Source organism: Euprymna scolopes, chromosome 17 (genome assembly GCF_053919585.1).
Source record: "Euprymna scolopes isolate OS-2025 chromosome 17, ASM5391958v1, whole genome shotgun sequence".
NCBI classification, from domain to species: Eukaryota; Metazoa; Mollusca; class Cephalopoda; order Sepiida; family Sepiolidae; genus Euprymna; species Euprymna scolopes.
The window spans coordinates 36,145,228-36,159,899 of record NC_136498.1 but is presented as its reverse complement, the minus strand read 5'-3'; the positions used below and the strand labels follow the sequence as shown (position 1 = coordinate 36,159,899).

The 14,672-nt window shown below is 33.2% G+C and overlaps 1 protein-coding gene across 12 annotated transcripts in view; it reads left to right on the top strand.

The window, feature by feature from the left end:
* Nucleotides 1-14,672, top strand: part of LOC145296730 (receptor-type tyrosine-protein phosphatase T-like) — a 934,355-nt gene that overhangs the window by 821,517 nt on the left and 98,166 nt on the right. The window lies entirely within an intron of this gene.

Sequence of the window (14,672 nt, the reverse complement as noted above, 5' to 3'; positions counted from 1 at the left end):
CCTGACGGCATTACAGTGATAGTGCTGAAAACACTCCAACCAGAACTTGCCCCCATACTTACAACACTGTTTAAGCGTTGCCTTAAGAGAAGTGCTTTCAAAACCCTTGACCACCTCATCAGTATACCCTGTATTTAAGAATTCAGGTGAAAAGGCATCTCCCTCTCAATGCAGACCAACAAGTCTCATGTGTGGCATGAGTAAGCTGTTGGAATCAATATTAAATAAAGAAGTAGTCAACCACCTCCACAGAAACAACCTTCTTAGTGACATGCAATATGGTTGCCGCCCTGCAAGATCTACAGCAGATGTGCTAATGGTTATATCTCATAGGATTAGTGAATCCCTTGACAAAGCCTTCCTTTCTAGGGCAATTGCACTTGACATATCAAAGGCCTTCGATTAGGTATGACATAATGGCCTACTTCACAAGACTTCCAGCTACGGTATCACTGGAAATATTTTCTCAATCATTAAATCATTTCTCTCCGATGGTTAATAAGAGTAATTGTTGATGGGCAGAAATCAGAAGCCCACAGTATTATTGCTGGAGTCACCCAGGGGGCCTTCTGAGCCCAACTCTCTTCTTGATCTACATCAATGATCTCCCAAAACACATACTTAAATCATTCGTTGACATCTATGCTGATGACACGACCATCTATGGCAACACATCAAAGGCCGTAAATCACAAAGTTCTCTCTTATTCGCTCTCCTCTGATCTTGAGCGCATGGTACAGTGGGGGAAGAGGTGTCTGGTAACTTTTTATGCATCCAACACCGAGCTTCTATCTTTACATCATCAACGCTCTGATCCCCATGTGACATCAATTGAAATGGACAGTTCTCATCTTGGGGAGGCTCCATGTTTTGACAAGCTTCTGGGTGTTACCTTTACTCCTGATCTGAAATGGAACACGTGCATCAGGTATGTTGCCAAGGATGCTGGGAAAATGGTGGGATCCTTCTACCGCTCCAGAAGATATCTCACCACTGATGCAGTTCTTTATCTGTATAAAAGCCAAGTTCGTCCAAGGATGGGGTACTGCTGCCACATCTGGGCAAGAGCTGCTAAAAACAGCCTATCCTGCCTTGACAGAGTACAAAGTCTTATTCGTGTTTTAGTGGGGGGATGCCCTTTTCGCTTACTTGCAACCTCTCTCCCACAGAAGAGACGTTGCAAGCCTGTCTTTGTTTTATCGTTATTTCCATGGCAAAGTGCTCGTCCCCCCTCTCCAATTTTCACGAGAAACACCCGTCTGGCTGAAACTACTGTCAATAATTTTCCTCTTTATGTGTGCCTAAATCCAAATGTACATTCCATGAGCAGAGCTTATTTCTTTTTCGACTGTGGAACTCTCTTCCGTTTGCCTGTTTCCCACCTGACTACAACTTGGATGTCTTCAGGTCAAACATAAACGAATTCCTGACAATCCACCACCTTAAGCAAGACACTATCAAATCTCCAATACTAATGATTACTACAATACTATCTCATTGATTAATGTAAACGCAATAATCCTTATCCCTAAGTAGCCTCCGGGCTTTGATAAGTGGTGACCCCCATGTAATATATATATATATATATATATATATATATATATATATATATATATATATATATATATATATATGTGTGTGTGAGAGAGTATAGATATGCATATATATACATATGTGTATATTAGTTTATGTATAAGCACAATATTTTATGTAAATATTTTCAGTATTTACAGATCTCGATACAAAAGTAATGCTGAATTGTAAGTTTAAAGATATATATCTGCATTCAGCTAGACAAAATTTTCCGTGTTTCACGATCGTGAGGATTCGTCAGGCTAATGCCATATATATTTTAAAGACTTTATATATATATATATATATATATATATATATATATATATATATATATACTCCATAGAAGAGACGATGCTAGCCTCTTTCTGTTCTATAATTATTTTCGGTATATTCTCCTCTCACAAAAAGTCTAAAAACACACACACTCCTAGCTACAATCAGTCCCGACAATTTCCCCACTCTCTGTCTCTCCCTAAATCTAAACGTGGATTCCACAAGCTACTTTCCCAGAACTGTCAGCTAGAACTCTGTTCCATTTGTCTAATTTCCAACTTATTACAATATGGATGTATTCGAGTCCAATATAAACAAGTTAACAAGTTCTTGCTAAGCCATCGCCTTTAAATAATAAAATTATCCTAAATTCTATGGTAAATACACTGTTGTCCAGATGACTTCCATACACTCATTTACCCTTCTTCGAGGTTAGTATTCAGGCTTTGATAACAGAGAGTGTGTGTTTGTGTGTGTGTGTGTGTGTGAGAGAGAGAGAGAGAGAGAGAGAGAGAGAGAGAGAGAGAGAGAGAATCGGCTTTTTGAAGAAGTCACGCATGCAGACGATGCGCTTGGCGGATTAGATTTTGTCGAGGATGCTGCCTTCCTTACCCTAACATGGATTAGAAATATCCTCACAGCCCTTGAGTGTAAAAAAAAAACAGTGAGACAGGATTAAAAACACTTGGACTCTTGATATTTTTCAATACTCTCTTCCTTTCTACAAGATCGTTCTCTTGCTGCTTCTTTGAAAAGTTCAACGTATAACAGAAACGAAATATTAAAGGATAAGAATAGTTTATTATGATTAAAAAGGAATACACCAGAGTATATTCGTATATAGTAGGTGCATATATATATATATATATATATATATATATATATATATATATATATATATATACTAGCATTTCAGCCCAGCGTTGCTTGGGCCTGGGTGTGTGGATGTGTATGTTGAGTAAAAAAAAAACGTGGTAGTCGGAAGGCAGGCTTGAACCCGTACCGCAAAGGAGGAAAAGAACGGGGTAAAACCTAACGTTTATGCTTTTATGACCACCGCCAAACCGGAAGCGACATTTTTTAAAATTAAGGCTAGACAATCTAAAGGAGCGGATAACTTTCAAAAATATCGGCGAAAAAAGTGACCCCCCCCCTTGTAGAAAAGTGCCTAGTTGAAGGGAAGATATTAATGTTTTTAGGCAATTCTTCGATATTTGTCGTATGAAAAGTCGAATTTCAAAACGATACTAATCTTGGTAAAGTCCGTCTACGGTATTGAAAATTTAAGACAAACATGCAAACAGACATACATACATATATTTATACATTGGTAACTAAACATTTTCGACCGAAACTGATGCAAAAAGCTTGCCCTATCTCTGAATACCCTTTATGTAAAATTTTAAATATTTAGACCAGAAATTGTCTGAGTAATTTGGAAGAGACCGCAGGGGTCAATTTTTTTAACTTTGACCCATATTATGACCCTTAAAATGTAATGTTTTGTGCTCAAATCAAGTTATTAATTTAGATCCATGTCCAAGGAAGCTATATCTAAACTTTCAAGTGCGTAGACCCACAATTGTCGGAGGATTTTGGTAGAGTTGTCAAAGGTCAAATCGTTGAACTTTTACCCCTTTATCGCCAAATTTATGGGCAAGAACCGTTCACATCGATTTTTCTCAATCTCAGTACCCTCTATATAAAATTCTGAATCTGTAGACTAAAAATTGACAGAGTTATTGCGTAGGTAAATGTACACAGACACACAAATACGTTCACTTTTATATATATAGATATGTAAATGTTATAGGAACATTTGTTATTATGAGTTTCCCTACTGTTTACCCTGCAGTGTACATTTTTTACTTGTAGCACCAAACTAAAATAGGGTAAAGGAAAAACAACGGTTAAGGAAAATTATGCACAAAGGGAGATTACTCTTGAAATATTTTTGTTGTTGTTTTAAGTTCACCTTCGAGATAACAATATTGTTTTTATCGTGATCTATTGTAATTCTTTTTTTTTTTTCATTGTTTGCCATGGCTGTAGATTGGGATGTTGTTTTTTTTTCATCGTTGTTTCTTTTGTATTTGACAATCTGACAGTAAACTCGTTTGATGTGGGGGTCTGGAGAAAGAATTCCTGACACGTGATCTGACACAAATCCGTCAATTTTGAAAGACAAGTCATTCCGCTTGCGTCAAGGGAAAGAAGGAGTGTGCGAGTTCAGAAAACACAAGTGCTTTTAAAACATAAAGTAAATAGAAAGTTTACAAAGAGGAAATGGGGAAAACAGGATATTTTTTTTTTACCTAAAGACGAAAGAAATAGCAATGACGTAACTAAACATAACGAAAGACAATGGAAGAAAGATGTACTATTTTATATTACTTGGGAAATTTGACAGAAGCCATAAAAAAAACGAAATAACTACACAAGAAAATGCATACATAGAAATTAGAATTTCACAAAAGCGTAATTAAAAAAATAAATGAATCAGTTAAGCGATAAAAGGCATTGCAGAAATATAAGACAGCAGGATGGAGTTGTACGGCATATCAGCCTCATTGGATTATTGGACAAGGAGAATAATTCCACATCGTAAAAATTTATTTTTGCATAAGAATAATAAGCTTAGAGGGAATATAAAGCTAGCAACTGAACGAAAATACTAGTAGAAAAACGTAAAAGTTGAACCGCACACTCATAACTCCTCGTGCAAACTTGTAGTAGTCCAATTATCTGAATGCGTTTATGCACACATTGAACATTCTGTTAAATGACTTCAAGATATTGCAGACGTATAATATTTATTAGATGTTAAATTTTAAGTTGAATAACTTGCTTGTCAAGACACGAACTAGCGACGTAGTTCGTCTGTAAATATCTTTATATCACGTATTTTTCCTCCTTTGTATAATAGTAATATAAATATTCATATTTCTGTTATCTGGAGCTGATAACTAATGGCCGTATAGTTTGAATGGGCGACTTTACATGAAAATCAAGTTTTAACAAAGAATGAACAAAACTATAAATATGCGTTGTAATTTTATTATTTTTTTACGGTTTCCATGAGGCAAAATTTCTTTATAAATACATACACACACACACAACCACACACACACCCACACACATATACACACACATATATATATATATATATATATATATATATATATATATATATATATATATATATATATATATATATATATATGAATGCGAATTTTTCTCTGTGTGTACGTGAGTTCGTCCTTATAGACTTCGACGCGGCTGAACAGATTTTCTTAAAATTTACAGAACTTTAGTGTATTAATCTAGGAGAGATATTGGTTAAGTTTTGTTTTAGATATGCATACCAAGCTCTCGTCGCCATACTCGCCATACTCATCACTGGCAATAATGTTAGCTGAAGAGACTTTGATATTGGTATCTAAAACGGTCCCTAATTATCAGGTTGTAAACTTTCTGTAAACAAAATATAAATAATACGCTCTTATTTTCGGATCTCTTATAAGTGAGCAGTCTGCTGGGTTTTTTTAAAACCAATACACACACACACACACACACACACACACATATATATATATATATATATATGTATATATATATTTATATATACATATATATTTGATGTTGGGGAAGGTATCAGCATCTATTAAATCAGATGAGGACGCCATTCACCTAGCGGCACGAGTAACACGAGTTGAATGTCTGTGAACAGTTGATGTCGATATAAATGATATTTGCACTAAATGTTGACGTCATCATTAAAACAGAAATAATAAAAAAACTGTGCACAAAGGATAATTTTACAAAAATGATTGATAGGAATTATGAGTTGACATATAGATACATCATATTTCGAACGACTCTGTAGATGCACGTTTCTATAACATACGTGAAAGAACATCTTCCAGGTGCAGAAGCATTTTGTAGTTCGGACAATTCATTAAATATTTATTATTTCATAGCTTAAGTCCAAAGAATGTACGCGTGTACTGTTACGTAGACATAAACGTACACACTTTTGGTTGGTATAAGCACCAGTAAAAGAAAGATGAACACTACGGTAAAAGTATGGCATGCTGAAACACTAAACAAAGAGTAAGAGGCCAGTCAGTTTATGAAGTAGAAAGGTAAATAAATAAAAGGAAGCGACAGATACATGAGCTTATTATATATATATATATATATATATATATATATATATATATATATATATATATATATATATAAGTGCGTTGAGGAAATGTGTGAAAAATATGTATAGAGCGATGAATACGAATGCACTGTATGAAAACAGAAATAAACTGAAAATAAAACGAACGGGGAAGAATAATTAATAGAGTAACGGATAACCGTAGGTATGAGAAAAACATAGGAGATAGAAAATGAAAGGAAGTTAGAGAGATGCGTAAAAATTTATGATAGACGAACGCGTTTGGCTGCAGAGTGAAATAACCTCCGGGAATCCGAAGACGCAGGAGAGAAGCTTCAGAAGTTGAACTATAACAAGCAATCATAACAATGATAAAAAGAAAACACACAAGATGCACATTTTTTCGAAAGCGGAACAAAATAAACGATAAGACGTAGGCTCAAACAAAGACGGATTAGAATTCATGAAAAAAAAATGTTATTTTTCAAGCAAACAAAAACAAATCAACAAGGATATGAATCAGGAATTTTTATTCAGAAGTTGCGTCCTATTAATCCGTTCGTCTTCTGATGTAAATCATTTTGTAAACTGAAACGTGACAAACTGACAAAGCTATCTAGAAAATTCCTCTTCAAACGTCAGGGATTTCTCCCTATTAAAGTATTATATCGAAAAGAAGTGTGACAGACCATTGTAAATAATATTTCTTAGTCCAGCTTGACAGCCAAGAAAAAAAATTATAATCAAAAGCAATGTTGACAGACGAACAAGAACGCTGTAACACTTTAAATCGTGACACACAAAAGGTAATACTTTTAGAGCATTCAGTGTGTTGCAAAGAAATGTGATTTCGACGCTGAAACAGAAACTGATGGACAGAGTCCTTACACCATTTTCTTGATGTAGTTTGTACCGAATGAACTATTCGATATTAATGTTTATTGGTGAACACTATATTTAAAAATAAAACATGGCGTGGTCGAGGAAATAGTATTTTACATCTAAGCATGCCACCTTGCCTGATTGATAAAAAAGTCCACCTATAGTGCTATTTTGACCCGTCCAATAAAGGAGGCGTGCATCGTTAATTAATTGCAACATTAATTGACATTTATACGTGACAGACCCAACTATCGACTCTCAAACACTCCTATACAAGAACGCATCTAGGATCTATAAGTTATATGAGATAAAATGAAAACAGTATAAAATAATGAATCGAAAAAGCTGATCGGGTTTTATAAGTTGGAACCGGAACAAAGCAAACGTTGAAGACGAATAAAGCAATAAAACAAACAAGGCAATAAAACAATATGAACGTTGAAGAATAAAGTTAAAGTGATTGACGTATGAAAAGGGAATAAATGAAGCAAAAGTTATAAAAATAAGTTTGGATTCAATTGTAGTCAGAGTCGATCCTTTTTCCCACCAAACAAAAGATGGAACCATCGAAAGAAACAACTCATGTCCGATTGCGACGATCGAAACCGACGAAAGAAAACAAATAATAGCAACCTGCATCGTGATTGTAGCTATTTCAATACTAGTTTATCTAGCCGGTATTACTCGTGCGACAAATTCTCCTAAGAAAATATCGTATATATCTCATATTAAAAAAGGCATTATGATGTCTATAAACCATAGATTTACATGATAGTTATCGTTGAGTTATACTATTTCGACTAGTTAAATACTAGTTAATGTAGCCGATATTATTTGAGTAAAAAAAAAAAAAAAAATTAGAAGTAAGTATTATGTTGGTGCAAAAATAATGTCGTTTATTTCAAATTCAATAAGTTATAACTCCTTTCATAATAAACCTTTTTTAGTAAAATAATCACTATTAGAATCGACACATTTTGACAAACGAGAAAAAAAATATCACACTAGCATAGAAATCCGCACTTCTGAAAGTGATGAAGTCACTGAAGGCCGATTCAACATCATCTCGGTGTTTGAACCATTTTTCGCGCAAGAAGATGTCGATATGCTTGAAAAACTGATAATCGGTGGGCGATAGTTCCAGTGAATATGACGGATGAGGCAATCTCGTGGCGCAATTTGTTCAACTTCTGCAGGGTAAGGTGACAACATACGGGCGGGCGTTGTCAAGGAGGAGAATTGATCCAATCATATTGACCAATCTCGGGCACATACGTTGGCGCTTCTGGTGCATTTCGTCAATTTGTCGACAGTACTTATCCATTCTAATCGTTTTGCCCGATCTAAGAATCCGAGATGGATGAGACCGACCGCAGGCAAGCAAAGCGTCACCATAACCTTTTTGGTGCAAATTCGGCTTTGGGAAGTGTTGTGGAGCTTCTCACACATCCAAACAATGTGCCGAACGTCGCCAGTTGTTGGAGAGGATCTACTTCTCATCACACGTCTCAATCCGGTGGTTTTTGTTGCACAGAACGAGCATAGAAGACACCTAAAAAAAACAATGTTTTTGAGTATCGTTCAATTCATGCGGCACCTATTCATCCAACTTTTTTGCGCTTCCCATTTGTTTTAAATGGGGAACGACTGTTGGGTGGTTTACTTCGCGTTCAACAGTAACTACTCCTCTAGTTTAGCGAGGATCGGCATCAATTAAGGCTTTCAAATGTACGTTATTAACCGCATTCGGTCGGCCACGACCGTCTTTCTCTTCAAGGTTCTTGTCACCATTGCGAAATTTCTTGAACCACTTTGAGACACGCTTTCGTTAGTGGTTCCTGGGACAAACGCATCATTTGTATCACGAGCTTTCTCAGCAGTTTTTCTGGCCTAATTTGAACTGGAACAAAAGAATTGTGCGGATTTGTATTTTGTCCATGCTGTCGAAAAACCTGGAAAAAAATGAATGCAAATATTGATAACGGAAACGAATTACATTATTCGATAATGCGGAAAACACGCTTCAAAATGATACACAACATGGCTATATACGTGAATGAATTAATTCAGAAATCATAACATATGTGAGAAAAACATATGAGGTATTGTTTTTGCACCAACCTAATATCATATGAATTTTATGTATTATTAAGATACGCAGTCAAACATTTATAACTGATACCAATGAAAACAGGAAAAACGTTCTCTCGTATACAAAACAAACAAATAAAAAAGAAAAATGAACCAAAACATTTTCCTCTTTGGGAAGTTCTTCATAAACCTCTTTCAGAATACCGTAAATACTTGCAGACATACATCTTAATGAAAGCTACATTCAGCTCATTTTAAATTTAAAAAAAAAACGTCATATTACTTCACGTAAGAGTAATACCAACACTTCAGAAAAATAGGTTACCTTGTCTTCGTAGTATGAAATAGCGTTTATGCTTTGAACGACGGTTCACGAAGACGACTTATGTGTTACAGCAATTATTTAACCAGAAATTCATGTCTATATTTTGGTTGAATTTGGATTTTAACAGTACAAATCTATAAAGAAAGTTTTGTGATATACACAAAACTTTCTTTATAGATTTGTACTGTTAAAATCCAAATTCAACCGCTTTTGCTGATGACGAGGCCAAAATATGACTATAAAAACGACCAAATTTAGACTGCAACAATATCAAGGAGAGTAGAATTTGCCACGCCTGTTTTCTTTTAAATCGCTGCTTATATGTGTGTAGTTACTTTTTTTCCGGGGAAATTGCAAGATATAATGCAATATACGCACCATTATTCATAAAGCATTGTCTATAAAAATGTAATCTTTGTAATGGGTGCCGCGTTTGATCACAATCGCCCTTTACTGATTGTAAGCGTTGTTTGTAATTCCTTCAACGCAAAATATAAAACTACGTTACTACGGGCTTAGAGTGAACACACAATTTTCTCCGTTGTCAAAAACAGTAAGCGTAAAAATACAAACGCAAAATAAGCATCTATAAACAAGAAATATGTACTTTTCTTGAGATTGTTTTTAAAGCATTCCCTTTTTGTTTATCTAATAATAAAATTTAAATTAACGAGACACAAGAACGCTTGCATATAAAATATCCCCAAAATAGTCGGAAGATTCCTTTATCCTTGAGTTGCATACATGGCAATTGGAAATTAATTCTGCACATTATGGGACGTATTCTTAAGTAAAATAGTGTCAATAATATCATTAAAAAAAAAAAAAAAATTGCAATCTCGTGTATTGTCACATACAATGCCTACCTAAATCTCATACTGGATATGGTCAACGTCATTAAACTCTTGATTTTTCAAGAACCGGTCAGTCAAAATAGTCACGTCTCATTCTCTAGGTCAAATTGGACACAAATAAACCTATTAAATAAAATTACATCTGCAATTGTTAACATAGTTTGAACTTTCTCCAAGACATTTTATTTTATGTGCTTAACACTGTTATTGCTGTATTTATTAACTTATATAGGGTTTAATATATGGAAATCCCGTCAATTTTACGTGACTAAAAACTGACATGTAATAGCGTTAGATTACTCGTAATCATAATAAATTAATATTGGGCGAACGAGTCTATTCTATATATCTTTCTCTCGTGACAAATACAATTTGTATTCGATTATCTATCTATCTATATATATATATATATATATATATATATATATATATATATATATATATATATATATATATATATATATATGCATGTCTGTGGGAGAGAGAGAGAGTCTGTGCTGTGTTTGTATACATTCATGTTTTTTATATGTTTGCACTAGTTGAAGGCCCGGCGTTGCACGGTCGTACCATACGTACATGATATTTTAATTCATGCAGACTGACTATATATTATTAAAGAGTCAATCCTCTATTGATTATTATATATTCTTGGAAATATTTTGCCTGGTGAACTTATTCGCAATAAATAAAAAAAAAAAAAAAATGATAATGTTGTTCATAAATTTCTGTCTGTGTTTGTTTAGAGTATGACGTAAGCTGATATTGGGGTTTGACCATGAATGTCTTAGACAAGTCACTTCTCATTAATGATTAGTTTTAAAATATAGACACTAAGAAATGATTTGCGGCGATTTTAAATGATGCCTCTTCCTTTTTCGTAAATTGAACTCATTGATAAGAAAAAAATAAAATAGGAATGTTCACCCGTGTTTGAACAAGAGGCATTCGATGTGTTGTCGAAGAAACTACTATTAACGTATAGCTTCAGATATCTATAATCCTGTTATTTTTACGAAAAAATTATTTACCGAGTTGCGGAAAATGGAATCTTCCTTCATTTGCTGAGAATTATCTCCCTTGGCCGGTGTAAGGTAAATATTACCTGTTAAATATACTTTTTATCTATAAGAAAAAAAAAATACTATTTTAGGATCGGATTTTTTCGATTTTCGATAGTGTATGAATTTCTATGCAAAACGTATCCAAGAGCACTGCCAGATATATAAATTACCTGTGTGTGAACTTTGCAAAAGATACGTCCGACCGTTTTGGAACGTATGAGGAAGAAACTCACATCCCCCCCACACACACAGATGGACTTTTAGATAATAGTAGAGATCTAGAAACAAGTATATATATATATATATATATATATATATATATATATATATTAAATATGAGAATTCCAATACGCCGTACAAGAATGTACGAGAGTTTTTTCTCCTAATGGATTTCGTCTGAAACTTAAAATGTCTCCAAAGTTTAAAACTTAGCCTCAGTGAATAAAATCGATATCACCTAGCAGGGAGTCAGTTAAAAAGTGCAAGTTTAGAAAAGGCGTCTTACATGAATGTAAAAATGTGAAAAACTCATACAGAGTTCAATAACCGGAAGATATTAAAGAAAGGAAAGTGCAAAAAGGCCAAAGAACTCGCCAAATATCCGATAGTGAAACGACTCGATCAATCACAGTAATATCAGTGCATTGTCAAAAGCTAGTACATAAACTATCGCTTACGTATTCAGTTCAGTGCTTAGATTGTGTACATCGTAAAATTATACAATTGTACAGAAAAGCTAAACACTAGTTTTAAAAACTTTTACATTAATATACAGGGGGTTGCAGAAAAATCCGACATTTGACAAAGGGTAAACAGAAAACCAGATGGCGCTGAAAAGCGTGCTGAAGTATTCATTTCTTCCAGGAAGATTCTATTCCAGCATATAAAGTAACGATCTCACAGGCGTGGCTACTAAATAAAGTTTTACAGCAGTGTTTGTCGGATTTATAGCTACCTTCTATACACGACCGGAACGATATGTTTCTTTTGTGGCGTTTACTGCGAAAACGCTAGCAAGAAAGTCAACAACGCATTTAGCTCTCTGAAACGTGTCATTGTGGAGGTCTTTGCCGCTATAGACCACAATATATCAGAAAAATTAGGTAACTGATTTTTCACCGGCTTTAGATAGAAGTCTTTGCCAATACATATATATAGATATACATATATAGATATACATATATAAATATACATATATACATATGTATATATAGATACAATTAAACAGTAGCAACTGTATATTTTTCTAAATTAAAATGTTGGATCTTTGCATATAAAACTTTTGTGCTTTATTAGATTTTTTTTGTTTACTCGTGCTATTTATATTTCCTTAGGAATATCAGTATAATATACTTATGTCCACAATTCTAATTAAAATTCAATAAATAACATAGACCATGATTTCTTTTGCAAAAACTGTTCTTGAAAAAAATTGAAAGTCGGTATATATATATATATATATATATATATATATATATATATATATATATATATATATATATATATATATATATATATATATATATCATATTTACATATTTGTGAATTATTCCACGGATTTCGGCCTTTTGGATTATTTTAGACCATCTCCCAATTACGCGATTTCCTCGGATTTAACTTGTGCGAATGGAAATTTAATTAACTTTCCTGGATTTACATTTTTGGATTTTACCGTCATTGGATACTGTACCTTTCACCAGACTATCCATTCACGTGAAATCACATTTTTCTTTACTATATTCCATCTGCTTCACTCTGTGTTATCAAGTAAGATTTTTGACTTACTTGCAGTTTGATCAAATACATTTGTACGCAAAATCCGATCCCGCATTTTGCTAATTCCTACCCTTTGATGAGAAGGAAAGTATTTCTTCGAAACTCCGCGGAATAAGGACTATCCACTTATTAAGTGATTCCGTTCCAGATTAAATATTTTTAAACTCTTTTTCAAAGTGTGTTTTTACATGTTTTATTAAATATTGTCCCCTATATATATATATATATGCATATATATATGTGTGTGTGTGTGTGTGTGTGTGTGTGTCTGTGTGTATGTGTGTTTATTTGTTTATTACCGTTTCATCTGTTTGGTTACATATGTTTCGGATGTTGGACCGTGTATACGATCTAACAGCCTCTTCACACCTTAAAGAAATGGTTGGTGCTACCAAACATTTCTGTGAGGTCTGACGAGGTTGTTAGATTGTAAACACGGTCCAACATTCGAAACATATGTAACCAAACAGATGAAACGATAATAAAAATATAAAACACATATTTGCTCTGCAATAGTATTGAGCATTCTCTTCAGGTTTGTACTCACCACCAGTTTTACCAAATATATATATATATATATATATATATATATATATATATATATATGAGAGAGATTAAAACAAAGAAGATATATAAAAATAAAAAATGATCTGGAAGTGCTAGGGCACAAAAACGTGTACGGCAGATACATAAATACAATTGAGTTTGAATATATTTTTATCAAATAAAGACATTAGAACAGATTGAACACAAAACAAAGTAATATACAAATATTTGATGGGCTTTATATATATATATATATATATACACATATATATATATATTTATATATATATATATATATATACATATAACAATTCTTCTTTTACAGGAATAAAATTGTGTATATATATATATATATATATATATATATATATATATATATATATTCAAAATGTTATTCCTGTGAAAGAATTGGAATATATATATATATATATATATATATATATATATATATATATATATATATATATATCCTTAAAATTATTAGTCGAAAATATTAGCGCAATCGTGTTATGCCCCTTACACTGCATCGATTTACTGAGTGATATGGGAATAATAAATAAAAACAATACAACACGTTTATTTTAAGATAAAATCTGAAGAGACAGATTTAACATTTTGATTAATTACATTACCAGCATTATGTGAAGATTAATATTTATTATGACATTATTTAAATTAACCGTTTAATAATAGTTTTTCTTCAAAATAGCATGTTAAAGACACGGATAAACAAATATATCGAACATAATGACAATCCATACAAAAATAAGACAAATTAGAAAATTAATAAGTGGACATAAGTATCGAAAGACTAAGATTTTGCAGGTCACTATTTTTTGTTGCAATCCACCGATGTATTTTGAGGATGCTGGCAATAGTTCTGTTGTCATAACTTTGATCGGTAGCGCATCTCTGGTCTCGTTCGTTGAACATTTTATCACTTTCAGACACGATATAATTCTCCTAACGCTCTCGGGATTTGTACACAACTGCCTTACTATTAGATGGTCAGTAAAACAAAAAAAAATAGAAGAATACCGGTTTCTATCTAACAGAAATGAAATAATGTCGTATTTTCTAGGGTGACAATTTTATCCTTACACACTTTACTTACTTATTAA